We start from the raw sequence: 16,667 nt of genomic DNA, 5'->3' as shown, positions 1-16,667 counted from the left end.
GATGTCCTTCTGGTCTCTCCAGGCTGGTTGAAAGCGTTAGTTCGCCATTAGTTAACATTAGTGTACGTTATTTGCATAGATTCGCATATTATTTCCTATTGGTTGATTCGGATACTCTCCGTGTGGGAAAGTCCTCTTATAATCTTTCTACAACAACTTTCCAAGTCGGAAATGTCCAAGTTTCGTAGTTCCAAGATGTCATGGACGCCACCATAAATTCCAACTCTTGAGCCTCAAACCGTCCTTGAGTGGACAAGATGTTTCCACTTCAGAATACATTCAACATTTATTTTGCAGACGCTTTTAATCCAAAGCGACTTACTTTTACAGATTACAGGGACATCATTCCCCCTGGAGTAACTGATTGCTAAGTGCCTTACACAAGGGCACACTAGTGGTGGTGTTTCAGGCGGGATTTGAACTCACAACCTTCCGATCACCAGTCCAACTCACTATCCACTAGTAAGTCAGTAAATCTTGGGCAGATCCTTTTTTTCCCCAAACATTCCTATTGCAGTCACTCTGGTACATGATATTCATCTCTACAGGTGTCTTAGGTACTTTTTAGCTAACTGTAACCTGACCATCCTTTTTAATGAATGAATGAATGAATGAATGAATGAATGAATGAATGAATGAATGAATGAATGAATGGACTTTATTGTCATTGCTACAGTACAGGTACCAAACAACGAAATTTAGGAGGGGTGGCTCCCCTGGTGTTAGGAAAGGAAAAAAAAAAAAAACAAGAAGGGAAGGAGCTGGTTTACATAAATAAAGGCTATTTAAGGATAACTAGTTGTTTGCACCTTGCAGTGAAGTGTCTGTAGTTTGACTGGTGACATTCTGCAGATGGTAGTCTCTCTGACACATTCACTCCTACCTGCTGGAGAGTGTTCCTGATTCCTGAATCCTGATTGATTTTGGCTATGGTTTTGGCTATGTTTCTGATAGTTGACAGGGTTCGACGTTAAGGTTTTTTCCTACTTGCCCTGTTTTCCCTACTTGCCCTGCAGGGCAAGTACTTCTCAAATCTACTTGCCCCATCTACATTTTGACTTGCCCTGCCTACCGTTGCCGGCTGTGCGGCGCATAGATTTCCCTCACAACATACTTCTAACTAAGATCCGTTGCCTGTTGATTGTGTGTAAATCGCTACAGAACACACGTTTCTTAAAAAAGGTTGTTCATTAGCTATATTACATCAATCATTATATTTAATAGTAGATGACAATTGGTTCCAACTATTAACTTATTTGTAGCATTGGACGGGTAAAAGCAATGTGGCAGAAATGTAACCTGTCAATCAGTAGTCATTTCAGATCAGTGAAATGATAAGTGCTATTTCAGAGTATTCAGACAGGGCCAATTACACCCTCCGTGCCCTCTCTGTACAGGTGAGACACATGTTTAATGCCGGGTCACAGTTCACATTAGGGGTGGGTAACTCACGATACAATAACCGTATGATATTTTGCGCCTCGATACCGATGGTATCACGATATAGCGATGCGATATTCGATACATTGTAAGACTAGTCATCAACGATACATCACAATATCTGTGTTGACTGAAGAAAAAATACCATTATAAAGGCAAAAAGCAGGAATTATGTTTTTTATTCATTCACTTTGTTGTTGCTGGTTGTGAACAATGAAACAAACAATAAATTAGGCCTAGCCTACATCTTTCTTACTCGTCTCTACACAAACACTGACTGCCACTTGTCCATGTGTGACTGCCATCATACAAAATAAAGTGCCAAAAGGCCAAACTGCCCAGAAAGCTGGAGTTAAAATGTTTAAGGAAGGACTATTATCTATTGTATCTATGTGAAGACTAATGTACATGTCCTATTTAGAAAAGAGGCTACAGAGCAGCTATGTATGCTATACATACTGATAATATTAAATTATGCATTTTACTTATTAAAATATATTTTCTGTTGTCTCATTAAAGAGATGAAGAGTAGCGTCATAATATAATTACCAAATTACCATATAATAAACCAATGGAACATTTACCTACAACTTCAAGTGGGATACCATAGAACTTACAGCAAGATATGAATAACATATGCACGATTCCATGACCCCACTTGAAAAAAAGAAATGTTAACACATTGGTAGCACTATCTGGCACAGTGGTAGCACTATCTGCCGGGGGGGGGGGGGGGGGGTTTATTCTGAAATGTTTTTGGGGGGACTTTTATTCTGATTTTTTTGGGGGGACTTATTCTGAAATAAAAAAAGATTCTGACTTTTATTCTGAAAATATTTTTGGGGGACTTTTATTCTGAAACATTTTTGGGGGGACTTTTATTCTGAAATAAAAATGTTCAGACTTTTATTCTGAAATCAAAAGAATGTCATACTTTTATTCTGAAATATTTTTGGGGGGACTTGATTTGTCAGAAACACAAGCCAATTGACCCATTACTCTTGGGTACCCTAAAATATGCATAGAAGTGTTATAATTTTGTAATAGCCTAAATGACAATTCTTGCACTTTGTATGACATTCCTCAAGATTGAAACTCACTTTGTAGTCTAGAAGTGTTGCTGAATACAGAGGTAGAGATTTCGGTAGAGTCCATTATATGTCCCCTATGCAGCAGGATTTCATTATGGCTATTAACACACATAATACATTGAGAGGATTAAAAGCAGTTAGAGGAGTGTCCGCCGGGAGGTCGTGGGTTCGATTTCCGGCCATGACTATAACAATGCTACCCGATGCCTCCCTGCTTGGCACTGTCGGCATTACGGGTTGGATTGGGGTCAGATTTGGATGGGGGGTAACATGGGGGTAACATCCCAGCGTCATGTCCAGGGTGTGCACTTGTACATCAATCCGCCTCAGGCTAGGGCAAACAGGAGATAGCCTCCTGCCCTATGAGCCATCAGGCTCGAGAACCATCACTCTTACTTGACTTATTTAGTATGTCTAAATGCTTAAACAGCTTTAACGTGGACGCTTTTATTTGCGTTAAATGACACAGATTAAATAAGGTATGCATTTCCATATCTTGGCTGAAGACGTAATGTAAGTGGAGAGGAGATTGATCGGGACTGCGGGAGTTTCCAATGACGTCATAGTCACAACAGTCGAAATGACATAATAACGTCACAATCAAATGTGGGTTTATAAAAGGCAATCGAGCCAGGTTGATGTCAGTATCACAAGGATATCACAAGGTAAGCACCTGTGGACGTTAGCGTACGCGTGTGTGTGTGTGTGTGTGTGTGTGTGTGTGTGTGTGTGTGTGTGTGTGTGTGTTTTATTTGGAAGAAATCCTCATTTACATACAACCGAGCTAAGTGGCCGGAGCCACAACTTCACTATACTCACAACTGCACTATACTTCCGAGGATGCGGGAGATCTTAAAAAAACAACAAGAATCGTCTTACGATTTCTAAGTTCATTTATAATGGGGCGGCTGTGGCGCAGGAGGTAGAGTGGCCGTCTAATGATCACAAGGTTGGCAGATCGGCGGTTCGAGCCCCAGCTGGCCACATGTCGAAGTGTCCTTGGGCAAGACACTGAACCCCAAAATTGCTCCCAGTGAGCGGGCCAGCGCCTTGCGTGGTAGCTTTCCGCCATTGGTGTGTGAATGTGTGGATGGGTGAATGAGAGGCCGTTTTGGAGCATTCTTGGAGCAGCAAAAAGGCGCTATATACATAAGTGCAGTCCATTTACCATTTATACCATAGTTTAGGCAAAGCAGCGTCGCGCTACTATCATGACATACCTGATGGTCCCAACTTAGGGTTGTAGCGATCTTGTTTTATAACAAGCAACACGTTTGTTGTGTGTATACTGTAGCCTACAGTCGTCAATTTAGACCAAATGAAACACCATTACCTGCTGCAGACATGTCGATCGTCGCTGGAACAAAATAAATCCGTCTTTACAACGTGTTCTGCGAGGGAGCTGGTGAGCGACAGGCTGGACGACTCACCTCATCGTTACATAGCAACCTAATGTTTGGATGCGAATACCTACGTCGCTTAGTAACAGTGAGCACGCTGGTGGTCTCGTGTCTGTGTTCATAAAAGCATCTACGTGCATTGACATCGCAGGTCGAAGTGACACAATGTCGTGACGTTAGAATTATAAGGTTCTATCTCCATTTTGTCAAAATTGAGTTTTTTTTACATAATCTGATCCATTAGGTGTTTATTAATGCCTGTGTGGTGTTATTTTTAAAAATGTTGACATTGTTTAGTTAGTAATTAATAAAATACAAAGGTTCCATCTCACAAAACGTAATGGAATATAAAAACTTTGACGCTCTGAACTACCCTAAACGGAGATAGAACCTTATCATTCTAAACTCACGATGTGTTAATGTGTGGAGGGATCTTTGACATCATGGCAACACTTTGATTGAAGTATGTGTGCGCATTGGCATTCATTCATTCATACAGATTCATTTCACACCACGACAAACATGTGTTTCCAGTTTTATTCTTTGAACAACAGAATAGCAAACGTTAAATGACACAGATTAAATAAGGTATGCATTTCCATATCTTGGCTGAAGAAGTAATGTAAGTGGAGAGGAGATTGATCGGGACTGCGGGAGTTTCCAATGACGTCATAGGCTACTAACAAATTGTAATAAACGTGGATACACCCAAATAGGGTGGAAGACCAATGTCAGCGTATAAACCAACGCCACGCTTATTTAAAACATGTTTTATTATTATTATTAAGTGCAGTACGTTAAAATTCATAGGGTGACAACAATTGAAGCGATGAAGAACCCACGCAATATCATAACCAACAGTTTTACACTGACTAAATACCTACAGTTTGTTAGAAAACTTGGGTGGGGGGGTTGTTAACATTTAACATTTTTGGCATTTGGCAGACACCTTTATCCAAAGCGACTTACAACAAATACAAATATATTTTACAAAAAATGTGTCCAAGTAAGTGAATCATCTATCCATCAGTCAAGTAATCTCTGCTTAATGGGGCAGGTTTGAGAGCAACTGGATTGTCTAATAATGTGATTAGTCCCATGTGTAATGGTTTTTAGGCCAGGCACCACACACTAATATGCTTTGTTTAACTTTACTAATATCAGAATGAAACTTGACATTTGACACAATACAGATGACTTTTAGAATTATACGTTTATTTTTTTTGACATTTGCATATCACGAGAATCACACCAATCTTTCTGATAACACACTGTTAGACATACTGAGAACAGGTTCTCAAAATATTGTTATGTCATGGATTTTCTTTTCTTCATAATTTCACACATATATTTGATGCATATTTTGCATAGATTTACAGATAAAATGCCACATCAAATAAAAATAACACAAGTTATAAAAAGAAAAAAAAAAGAAGCCTCTGGACAAGTCCTAGGAGACAGTTCTAATAATGTAAATGTGCCTCCTTTGAAGGCTAAGACAAATTACTTGTGCCTCCAATTAAAGCTACAGGCGTGTCGTTGATCCACTGCACTTGAAGTACCTAATTGAAGCTCCACCACATTCCTCCTCAAATTTCTTCTTCACCTCCTCCAGTTTCTTAAGATATACTTCGCTTCCTATGTCCCTCATGCTCTCAATCAGGAAGTCCAGATGCTCTGCAGTGGACAGTGAAATACCCAAGCCAGTCGTTTCCAGTTCAAGAATAAGCTTGTAGCATTCCATCAGCAGTTTGGCTTTCTTCTCTTTGTCAATCTCCAACTTGTTCTCCTGTTCCTGAATCAGTGCTTCTTTTTCAGCAATTCCATAGTTTTGGGCCAAATCTTCACCTGTCACGGTAACAGTCTTTTTCTTGATTACCCATATAGAATCGGCTTTGACATGATTAGAATAGTGACACTTCTTTGAACAAACAGTGCAGTAAAATCCTGTCATCGCACTACACCATGAGAGATCTTTTACCCACCAGCATCCTGGGTAATGACAGTTCTCCGTACAAATATTGCAAATGGTGGCAAGACTGGTTATTTGTTGTTTCTCCTTCACATATATTTCAGACGACATTGTAAATGTTTTCAAGTCATCCTGATGGGCCTTCAAGGCTATTTGAATCTTCTCATGTTCTTTCTGCGTCAGATCCATCAAGTTGACACGTTCCACTAGGTTGTTGACACAAGACGTCAGCAGTTTGTGGTGCCTCATTACACCTTCAGTCATTTTCACGCTCTGGGGTTCTATGTTACTTAGGAATTCTGAGAACTCTTTCATACCATCCATCGACGTATCCCAGTTATTCTTCAAGGCCTTTTCTTTCGTTGTTGTCTCCTGAACATTTGTGCAGGCATCTCTACAGTTGTTGAACTGGAAGAAAACGGCTTTATTGGAATGGTCTTTAGCCAATGGTATTTTAGCATCTGTCAAGGCCTGCAGAGCATCAGTTGGTTGCAGGCCAGAAGAATATGTCAAAAGGGCTACAATGTTATTCTCCATGTCTTTACCAAACAAAGATACAACTGCTGCAACTATGTACTTCTGTCTGTCACTGAGTCGATTAGTACTCTCCTTCATCACAAAGGCAACTGCATCAATTTCTCTAACTCCATTCTCAGATTTAAACAGCTGACACAAATTTTCCTCAACTACTTTGTCTTCGTTGATCCCACGGGTGTCTCCGTACCCCGGAGTGTCGATGATGGTGAGAGAGTACGGGACTCTACCGCCCTCAAATCCAAAGATCTCATAAACAGTGACTGCTGATGTTTGGCTTTCAGATGGACTTGTTTTCTCGTCTTCGATGATGTCAAACCAGACATCGTCGTCCCACTCTACTCCCAAGACATAGTTGACCATGGCATTGATCAGAGTCGACTTCCCTGTTCCTGTTTCTCCCACTATCAGTACGGTTTTGTTAATCTTACTGGGATCCTTCTCTCCAATGGTCCTTCTTCTTAGTTTGGACTCAGGTTTACCATCTAGACAATCCTTCTTTGGTAAGAGCTGATATCGAGCAGGAGGTCCTTCTTGCACTAGCTTGCTCTTCAAAATAATGTCTCTAAATTGGCCTGATATGCCACTAATCCTGTGTAACAAAATGAAGATAAGTTATCAAAGCAAATACATTGATTGATTATCGATGAAGTCATCAATTACATGTCAACATTTGGAATAACAGTGCAATGTGCTGACTGCCACTCACATGTTTGCCATGTTGATCTCTGGTCGTGACCCACAGGAGATGCTGTTGACTAGAGACTGGGTGCTGTGAAATTAGAACAGATACAGTCAGAGATATAAACCACGGTAACATTTTAGAATGTCTAGGTTATTTACCAATTGTCAATCGTGTGACTTGACAGGGTTAGATAAATCAACACAATGCAGAGTACCAGGCAGTTTCAGTTAGCTCTCAGACATTGGATTTTTAAGAGACCGCCAATCAACATTGATCAATGAAAAGTATGGGTAGGAATGAGTATGAATATGAATCCATGGAATACAATAAGATGGAGGAGAGGAGCAGGTGTGCGTGTGTGTTTTCAAGAGGATCAAGAGAGCAGGTAATCCAAGGGTTTGGCATGTTTGGTATTAAAACACAACAAATAGATCGATTTAAAATCTAAACTTTTGGAGTGTAGAACCAAAAGAAGAAAACATGCTTCACTGTGCCATTTCCTACACAGGGCACTGTATGCAGACACTATAATGGTGATGGAGATAGTGAATATGAGTGTTCCTTTAACAATAAAGGATATGGAAACTGTCAAATGCTCAATGAGAAAATACAGAGATTATTTCATTCTAAGGAGTCACTAATTAACTACACAGACTTTTCAATTAATATCCAGTTTGATTCTCAACATTCGAACTGACATAAGGGCTAAACCTTCAACAGATTATAGAGCAGAGTTAAACGATTGTCTGATTGTATAACATCTTGGACTTACCTACCTGTGCTCCAGGTGTGTGATCAGTCAGTCAGTGCTGCAATCAGTCAAAGAGGGAGTGAGAGAGGTGATGATCGGTGATGGTGAGATATATAGTGTCCAGAAACTGCCCATCTCAGCAGGAGAAGATCCCACCCACCCTGGAACTACAGTCCCTCCTCCCACCAAGCCAGCTGACTTCAGAGATAAGACAGATGTTTCTTCAGCAGAATGTGGAGGTGATATCATTGTATGCTGTAGCATTACGATTTCATTTCATTACAGGGCCTAGCCCAAACCAAGAAAACACAGACCCAGAGCACAAGTGTCCACATAGTTTTGGCTAATGGTGCATTCAAGTACTCCTCTGAAACTCTGATGTACATGAATTGTCTTAATTTAGGTGTTCCTAAGAGCAAATGATCGCAGCATGTGATGTCCACTGTAGCTTTGGGAACAAACAGGAGTGCTTGTGTGCTTCATTGTGTCCTTTGTCCGATTAGCGTTACCTGATTGCTGTGTAAGCATTCTAATCATGTTGTTGAAAATGTAATCATGATACCAGTCAACTGTGACTGTGTTTAGGCCCTAATTAAATCAGTTGTAGACAGTGGGTTGACAAGATAATGCAAACATAAGCATGTTATTGTGTGGCAATAATCTATATAGAGTTAGAGTCGTTTGCACATTGTCATAAATCTATATCTTAGACTTCTCTTAATGTTACTTGTTACAACGCTGTTGTAATATTTAACCCCTATAGGTATTTCTTTTGATTTAATCATAAAAAAACTAAAATAGAACGGGAGACAATTATCGATTTATTATTAGTATTATGATGATGATGATGATGATTATTATTAGCAGTATTGGAGTAGTGATAGTAGTAGTAATAATAATAATAATAATAATAATAATAATAATAATAATAATAATGGTCCAATTCGGTTGTTAAGTCGTGACGTGTTTCCGGGTCCAACGTTGGCTGAGGCGCTCTCTTCGAAATGCCGCAGTAATAATAATAATTCATTATATTTGTATACCGATTTTCCAAGGCTCAAAGACACTGACAATATGGGAAAAACGGGAAAGTGCTGTGTCCCTTGTTGTATGAATAGATTAGAGTCTAAAAAACGATTGAACTGTCATTCTACAGCTTTAGTACACTGGTACTCTGGTGCAGGGAATTTTTGTTTTGGACCCGGAAATTGCTAAACGTCACGCGTGACGTCAGACTTAACCAGAAACTGCCCATCTCAGCAGGAGAAGATCCCACCCACCCTGGAACTACAGTCCCTCCTCCCAACAAGCCAGCTGACTTCAGAGATAAGACAGATGTTTCTTCAGCAGAATGTGGAGGTGATATCATTGTATGCTGTAGCATTACGATTTCATTTCATTACAGGGCCTAGCCCAAACCAAGAAAACACAGACCCAGAGCATAAGTGTCCACATAGTTTTGGCTAATGGTGCATTCAAGTACTCCTCTGAAACTCTGATGTACATGAATTGTCTTAGTTTACGTGTTCCTAAGAGCAAATGATCGCAGCATGTGATGTCCACTGTACCTTTGGGAACAAACAGGAGTGCTTGTGTGCTTCATTGTGTCCTTTATCCGATTAGCGTTACCTGATTGCTGTGTAAGCCTTCTAATCATGTTGTTGAAAATGTAATCATGATACCAGTCAACCGTGACTGTGTTTAGGCCCTAATTAAATCAGTTGTAGACAGTGGGTTGACAAGATAACGCAAACATAAGCATGTTATTGTGTGGCAATAATCTATATAGAGTTAGAGTCGTTTGCACATTGTCATAAATCTATATATTAGACTTCTCTAAATGTTACTTGTTACAACGCTGTTGTAATATTTAACCCCTATAGGTATTTATTTTGATTTAATCATAAAAAAACTAAAATAGAACGGGAGACAATTATCGATTCATTATTAGTATTATGATGATCATAATGATTATTATTATTAGCAGTAGTAGTAGTAGTGATAATAATAATAATAATAATAATGGTCCAATTCGGTTGTTAAGTCGTGACGTGTTTCCGGGTCCAACGTTGGCTGAGGCGCTCTCTTCGAAATGCCGCAGTAATAATAATAATTCATTATATTTGTATACCGCTTTTCCGAGGCTCAAAGACACTGACAATATGGGAAAAACGGGAAAGTGCTGTGTCCCTTGTTGTATGAATAGATTAGAGTCTAAAAAACGATTGAACTGTCATTCTACAGCTTTAGTACACTGGTACTCTGGTGCAGGGAATTTTTGTTTTGGACCCGGAAATTGCTAAACGTCACGTGTGACGTCAGACTTAACCAGAAACTGCCCATCTCAGCAGGAGAAGATCCCACCCACCCTGGAACTACAGTCCCTCCTCCCACCAAGCCAGCTGACTTCAGAGATAAGACAGATGTTTCTTCAGCAGAATGTGGAGGTGATATCATTGTATGCTGTAGCATTACGATTTCATTTCATTACAGGGCCTAGCCCAAACCAAGAAAACACAGACCCAGAGCATAACCCTAGATGTGATGCCCATGGTGACCTCCCAGTTCTAGTTGAGGTTGAGCCGGAGCAGGTAGTTTGCACACGTTCACAGAGTGCTCAAGTTCCATCAGTTGTCACGAGATGTGGGAGGAGTGTTAGGAACCCAAATAGGCTTATTTGTGAGATGTCAGGGCAGATGCTTAAAGGGAGTACTGAGCCTTTCATAGGTTCTGCATTTAGTTTCATTGCGGCGTCTATGTAGGGGCGTAGTGCATCCAGTTTTTTTAATTTTTTTATTTTGCTTCCGGTCTGAGTCGTGACCTAGAGTCATGAGATTCTCTTGTAAGGGCAAAGTTATGTACAACTGTGGGATGTAGATGGCATCTCTTTCTCCTCTGTGATAAGTACGGGTTTTGGTACCAATCTGTCCTTACACACTTCTTATGGAAGAATTTATAATGTTGAGTTTTGGTACATCAGTGCTCGAGATCCACGTTTTTTTTTTTTTTTGTCATTTGTTTGTTTTTTCGCTCCTGTTTTTTTTTTTTTTTACTGTCCTCCAGTTTTCATGCTGTTGCCCCATTTTAGTATAATTTAAGGGGGGTGTATGTAACGGAGTAGAAAGTTCAAAGTTCAATTATAGCTAAAATAGAGCTAAACTGCGCCCTCTAGGGGTTTAATGACGTGGTGTATCCGTAGGGGTATATCCGGGGTGTATCCGTGACCCGGATGCCGTGTAAATACAGCTGGACAGTGCAATAGCACGGGATGTAACGTGTTCTCCCTCAGTTCATCCTTAACCACTGATGCGAATTTAGCTCGATGACCCTGCAAGTCCCGTGTCCAGAATTTGATGCACTGTTTTCTACAGAATAAATGAACGTGAGCCATCCAGCTGAGAGTGATTCATGCAAAGATACACCCCGTCACACTAGCCTATGCGATGAAGAAACAGCGGTAATTTATAAGTAATAAATTTGAGAGCATGGCAACGGTGGACAACCTGCAGTCGGAGCTGAAAAGCTTAGCAAGCCAGTGGGACAAGCTGAAAACATCACCACTAGAAGAATATGTGACCAGGACAGTGGAAGAGGGACCCGATGGAGGAAAGGAAGAGGACATGGAGATCATCACCAAAAGTTGTCCCTGCTGCAAAGAGTGCCCGCTGTGCTGCTACCAAATTCTGCAGAGATTCAACATGCTCACAGATGCATACCCCCTGCTTGGACTTGCATACAAGATCTTGCTGACATTGTCAATAACCCAGGTGGCCTGCGAGCGATCATTCTCAACACTTAAGTACATAAAAAGCAGACTGAGGAGCAGCCTGTCTTCCAGCAAACTGGAAGCCTTCATGTTGATGGCCACTGTGGCTTTGGACACAGACACTGTCATTGACAAAGTGGCAGAGAAGAGTGAGCTCATGAGGAAACTGCTGTTGTACTAAGGTTAGAGAATATTAAAATACAATTATTCTAATAATTTAGCAGCTTTTTAGACTGAAGATAATTTGATCATGTGACTCACTCATTGTTATCCCCAGTTCCCCACCTCTCTAAGGATGCCCTGTATGGTTCATTGTCCATTGTTGTTGAGACTAGTATCCAGAGGGCCATGCAGCCTTTTCCACTAAGTGAGTATACAGTACAGTAGCTGTCAGGGTTTTTTTCTCAATTTTCTGGAAGATGCTCTGATCATCTGAATCTGTCACATGATAATGTACAATTTACAATTTTGAATTAATTATCTGTCTCTCTCTCCCTCTCTCTCCATCATGAGATGGCATTATTGTTATAGTTTGTTGAAGTGGCTGTTTTCCAGATATGCTGCTATCTCTACATTGTTCTACAGTAAGTAAAAAGGTACTAATAATGATGCAATTATTACTACTACTACTAAATGATCATGTCTTAGTCTCACCCTTGTCTCTGTCTCTGTTTCTCTCTCTCTCAAAGGTTGCCGTTGCCGTTTGTCAGAAAAATTTCACTGGACTTCACAGTCTTTCTTTTTTATTTAGCAGTGAGTTCACAGTCTATGATGCATTTATTACTAGTACTTAAATATTTGAATTTATTATATATTATTTAATATAATAAAACATTTGAAATTATTCTTTGGCTTCTGGTGCTTTTTCTTTGATAACGTTTTACTTCTACTATACTTGAGTCAAGTATGGAGATTGTGTACCCCATGGCCACCACCGCCAGTCAAGAGTGAGTGAGTACACTGGTTTTTTTGATTGATTGATTGAAAACATTATTAGAAGATTTGCAGAAGTAGGTACATGAAAGTACATATTACATACAAGGTCAACTAACAGGATAAAAACCCAAGAAAGCCACTGGCTTATTTCAATTGGGGTCCTTGATACTTGATGGTCAACTTGCACTGGTACCATTGCTTACTGCATGTACCGTAGTCGTCTTTGTAGTGGTTTGGGGGAATACTACAGTTTGTCATATGACTGTACAGCACAGTATATAAGACGAGTATATAAGGCAAGTATTTTTGTGCTGGTGGGTGTGGTCCGACCGATTGGGGTGGGCCTGTCTGGGCCAAAAATGCCAGGGCCTAATTTTCGTCCCAGTCCAGCCCTGGTTTCCATTAGGCTACTAACAAATTGTAATAAACGTGGATCCACCCAAATAGGGTGGAAGACCAATGTCAGCGTATAAACCAACGCCACGCTTATTTAAAACATGTTTTATTATTATTATTAAATGCAGTACGTTAAAATTCATAGGGTGACAACAATTGAAGCGATGAAGAACCCACGCAATATCATAACCAACAGTTTTACACTGACTAAATACCTACAGTTTGTTAGAAAACTTGGGTGGGGGGGTCGTTAACATTTAACATTTTTGGCATTTGGCAGACACCTTTATCCAAAGCGACTTACAACAAATACAAATATATTTTACAAAAAATGTGTCTAAGTAAGTGAATCATCTATCCATCAGTCAAGTAATCTCTGCTTAATGGGGCAGGTTTGAGAGCAACTGGATTGTCTAATAATGTGATTAGTCCCATGTGTAATGGTTTTTAGGCCAGGCACCACACACTATTATGCTTTGTTTAACTTTACTAATATCAGAATGAAACTTGACATTTGACACAATACAGATGATTATACGTTTATTTTTTGACATTTGCATATCACGAGAATCACACCAATCTTTCTGATAACACACTGTTAGACATACTGAGAACAGGTTCTCAAAATATTGTTATGTCATGGATTTTCTTTTCTTCATAATTTCACACATATATTTGATGCATATTTTGCATAGATTTACAGATAAAATGCCACATCAAATAAAAATAACACAAGTTATAAAAAGAAAAAAAAAGAAGCCTCTGGACAAGTCCTAGGAGACAGTTATAATAATGTAAATGTGCCTCCTTTGAAGGCTAAGACAAATTACTTGTGCCTCCAATTAAAGCTACAGGCGTGTCGTTGATCCACTGCACTTGAAGTACCTAATTGAAGCTCCACCATGTTCCTCCTCAAATTTCTTCTTCACCTCCTCCAGTTTCTTAAGATATACTTCGCTTCCTATGTCCCTCATGCTCTCAATCAGGAAGTCCAGATGCTCTGCAGTGGACAGTGAAATACCCAAGCCAGTCGTTTCCAGTTCAAGAATAAGCTTGTAGCATTCCATCAGCAGTTTGGCTTTCTTCTCTTTGTCAACCTCCAACTTGTTCTCCTGTTCCTGAATCAGTGCTTCTTTTTCAGCAATTCCATAGTTTTGGGCCAAATCTTCACCTGTCACGGTAACAGTCTTTTTCTTGATTACCCATATAGAATCGGCTTTGACATGATTAGAATAGTGACACTTCTTTGAACAAACAGTGCAGTAAAATCCTGTCATCGCACTACACCATGAGAGATCTTTTACCCACCAGCATCCTGGGTAATGACAGTTCTCCGTACAAATATTGCAAATGGTGGCAAGACTGGTTATTTGTTGTTTCTCCTTCACATATATTTCAGACGACATTGTAAATGTTTTCAAGTCATCCTGATGGGCCTTCAAGGCTATTTGAATCTTCTCATGTTCTTTCTGCGTCAGATCCATCAAGTTGACACGTTCCACTAGGTTGTTGACACAAGACGTCAGCAGTTTGTGGTGCCTCATTACACCTTCAGTCATCTTCACGCTCTGGGGTTCTATGTTACTTAGGAATTCTGAGAACTCTTTCATACCATCCATCGACGTATCCCAGTTATTCTTCAAGGCCTTTTCTTTTGTTGTTGTCTCCTGAACATTTGTGCAGGCATCTCTACAGTTGTTGAACTGGAAGAAAACGGCTTTATTGGAATGGTCTTTAGCCAATGGTATTTTAGCATCTGTCAAGGCCTGCAGAGCATCAGTTGGTTGCAGGCCAGAAGAATATGTCAAAAGGGCTACAATGTTATTCTCCATGTCTTTACCAAACAAAGATACAACTGCTGCAACTATGTACTTCTGTCTGTCACTGAGTCGATTAGTACTCTCCTTCATCACAAAGGCAACTGCATCAATTTCTCTAACTCCATTCTCAGATTTAAACAGCTGATACAATTGTTCCTCAACTACTTTGTCTTCGTTGATCCCACGGGTGTCTCCGTACCCCGGAGTGTCAATGATGGTGAGAGAGTACGGGACTCTACCGCCCTCAAATCCAAAGATCTCATAAACAGTGACTGCTGATGTTTGGCTTTCAGATGGACTTGTTTTCTCGTCTTCGATGACCTCAAACCAGACATCGTCGTCCCACTCTACTCCCAAGACATAGTTGACCATGGCATTGATCAGAGTCGACTTCCCTGTTCCTGTTTCTCCCACTATCAGTACGGTTTTGTTAATCTTACTGGGATCCTTCTCTCCAATGGTCCTTCTTCTTAGTTTGGACTCTGATTCAGGTTTACCATCTAGACAATCCTTCTTTGGTAAGAGCTGATATCGAGCAGGAGGTCCTTCTTGCACTAGCTTGCTCTTCAAAAGAATGTCTCTAAATTTGCCTGATATGCCACTAATCCTGTGTAACAAAATGAAGATAAGTTATCAAAGCAAATACATTGATTGATTATCGATGAAGTCATCAATTACATGTCAACATTTGGAATAACAGTGCAATGTGCTGACTGCCACTCACATGTTTGCCATGTTGATCTCTGGTCGTGACCCACAGGAGATGCTGTTGACTAGAGGCTGGGTGCTGTGAAATTAGAACAGATACAGTCAGAGATATAAACTACGGTAACATTTTAGAATGTCTAGGTTATTTACCAATTGTCAATCGTGTGACTTGACAGGGTTAGATAAATCAACGCAATGCAGAGTACCAGGCAGTTTCAGTTAGCTCTCAGACATTGGATTTTTAAGAGACCGCCAATCAACATTGACCAATGAAAAGTATGGGTAGGAATGAATATATCATATACGTGTTGCAGCTAAGGTTGTGCTATGACCATGTCTAAAGCCAGATTGGTGCACATTTAGAATGAGACTAGCCTAATACTTTGGAAAGGCAAGGTAGCATGGATATTGGGCAATAGGCTAGGTGCACGATCTCCACTACTTCCTGAAAGGCACCTTGCATGAACATATCCTGTCTCACTCTATTGGTTTAATTGATTAATCAGCTGTGCAGTAAACTGTTGGAACACACAGTGCACAGCTGATTAATCAATTAAACCAATAGAGTGAGACAGGATATGTTCATGCAAGGTGCCTTTCAGGAAGTAGTGGAGATCGTGCACCTAGCCTATTGTATGTAGCATCTACTACATCACAAGTCGAAAATGTTTGAAATTAAATCAAAGATTTGTTAGGAGGTGACTAATCATCTCTCATCGATCCAGCTGAGGACCGGGAGAGGGGAGGGTAGTCTGACCATGCTCAGGCAATCCACCATTTCTCTCAAATAAATATCCTGCTGAAATAAAATGGTGGTTAATGGCATTGGACTTACCTACCTGTGCTCCAGGTGTGTGATCAGTCAGTCAGTGCTGCAATCAGTCAAAGAGGGAGTGAGAGAGGTGATGATCGGTGATGGTGAGATATATAGTGTCCAGAAACTGCCCATCTCAGCAGGAGAAGATCCCACCCACCCTGGAACTACAGTCCCTCCTCCCACCAAGCCAGCTGACTTCAGAGACAAGACAGATGTTTCTTCAGCAGAATGTGGAGGTGATATCATTGTATGCTGTAGCATTACGATTTCATTTCATTACAGGGCCTAGCCCAAACCAAGAAAACACAGACCCAGAGCATAAGTGTCCACATAGTTTTGGCTAATGGTGCA

The sequence above is a fragment of the Nansenia antarctica genome (genome assembly GCF_963989245.1).
Source record: "Nansenia antarctica genome assembly, chromosome: 12".
Taxonomy (NCBI): domain Eukaryota; kingdom Metazoa; phylum Chordata; class Actinopteri; order Argentiniformes; family Microstomatidae; genus Nansenia; species Nansenia antarctica.
Note: the sequence above shows the minus strand (reverse complement) of the source record.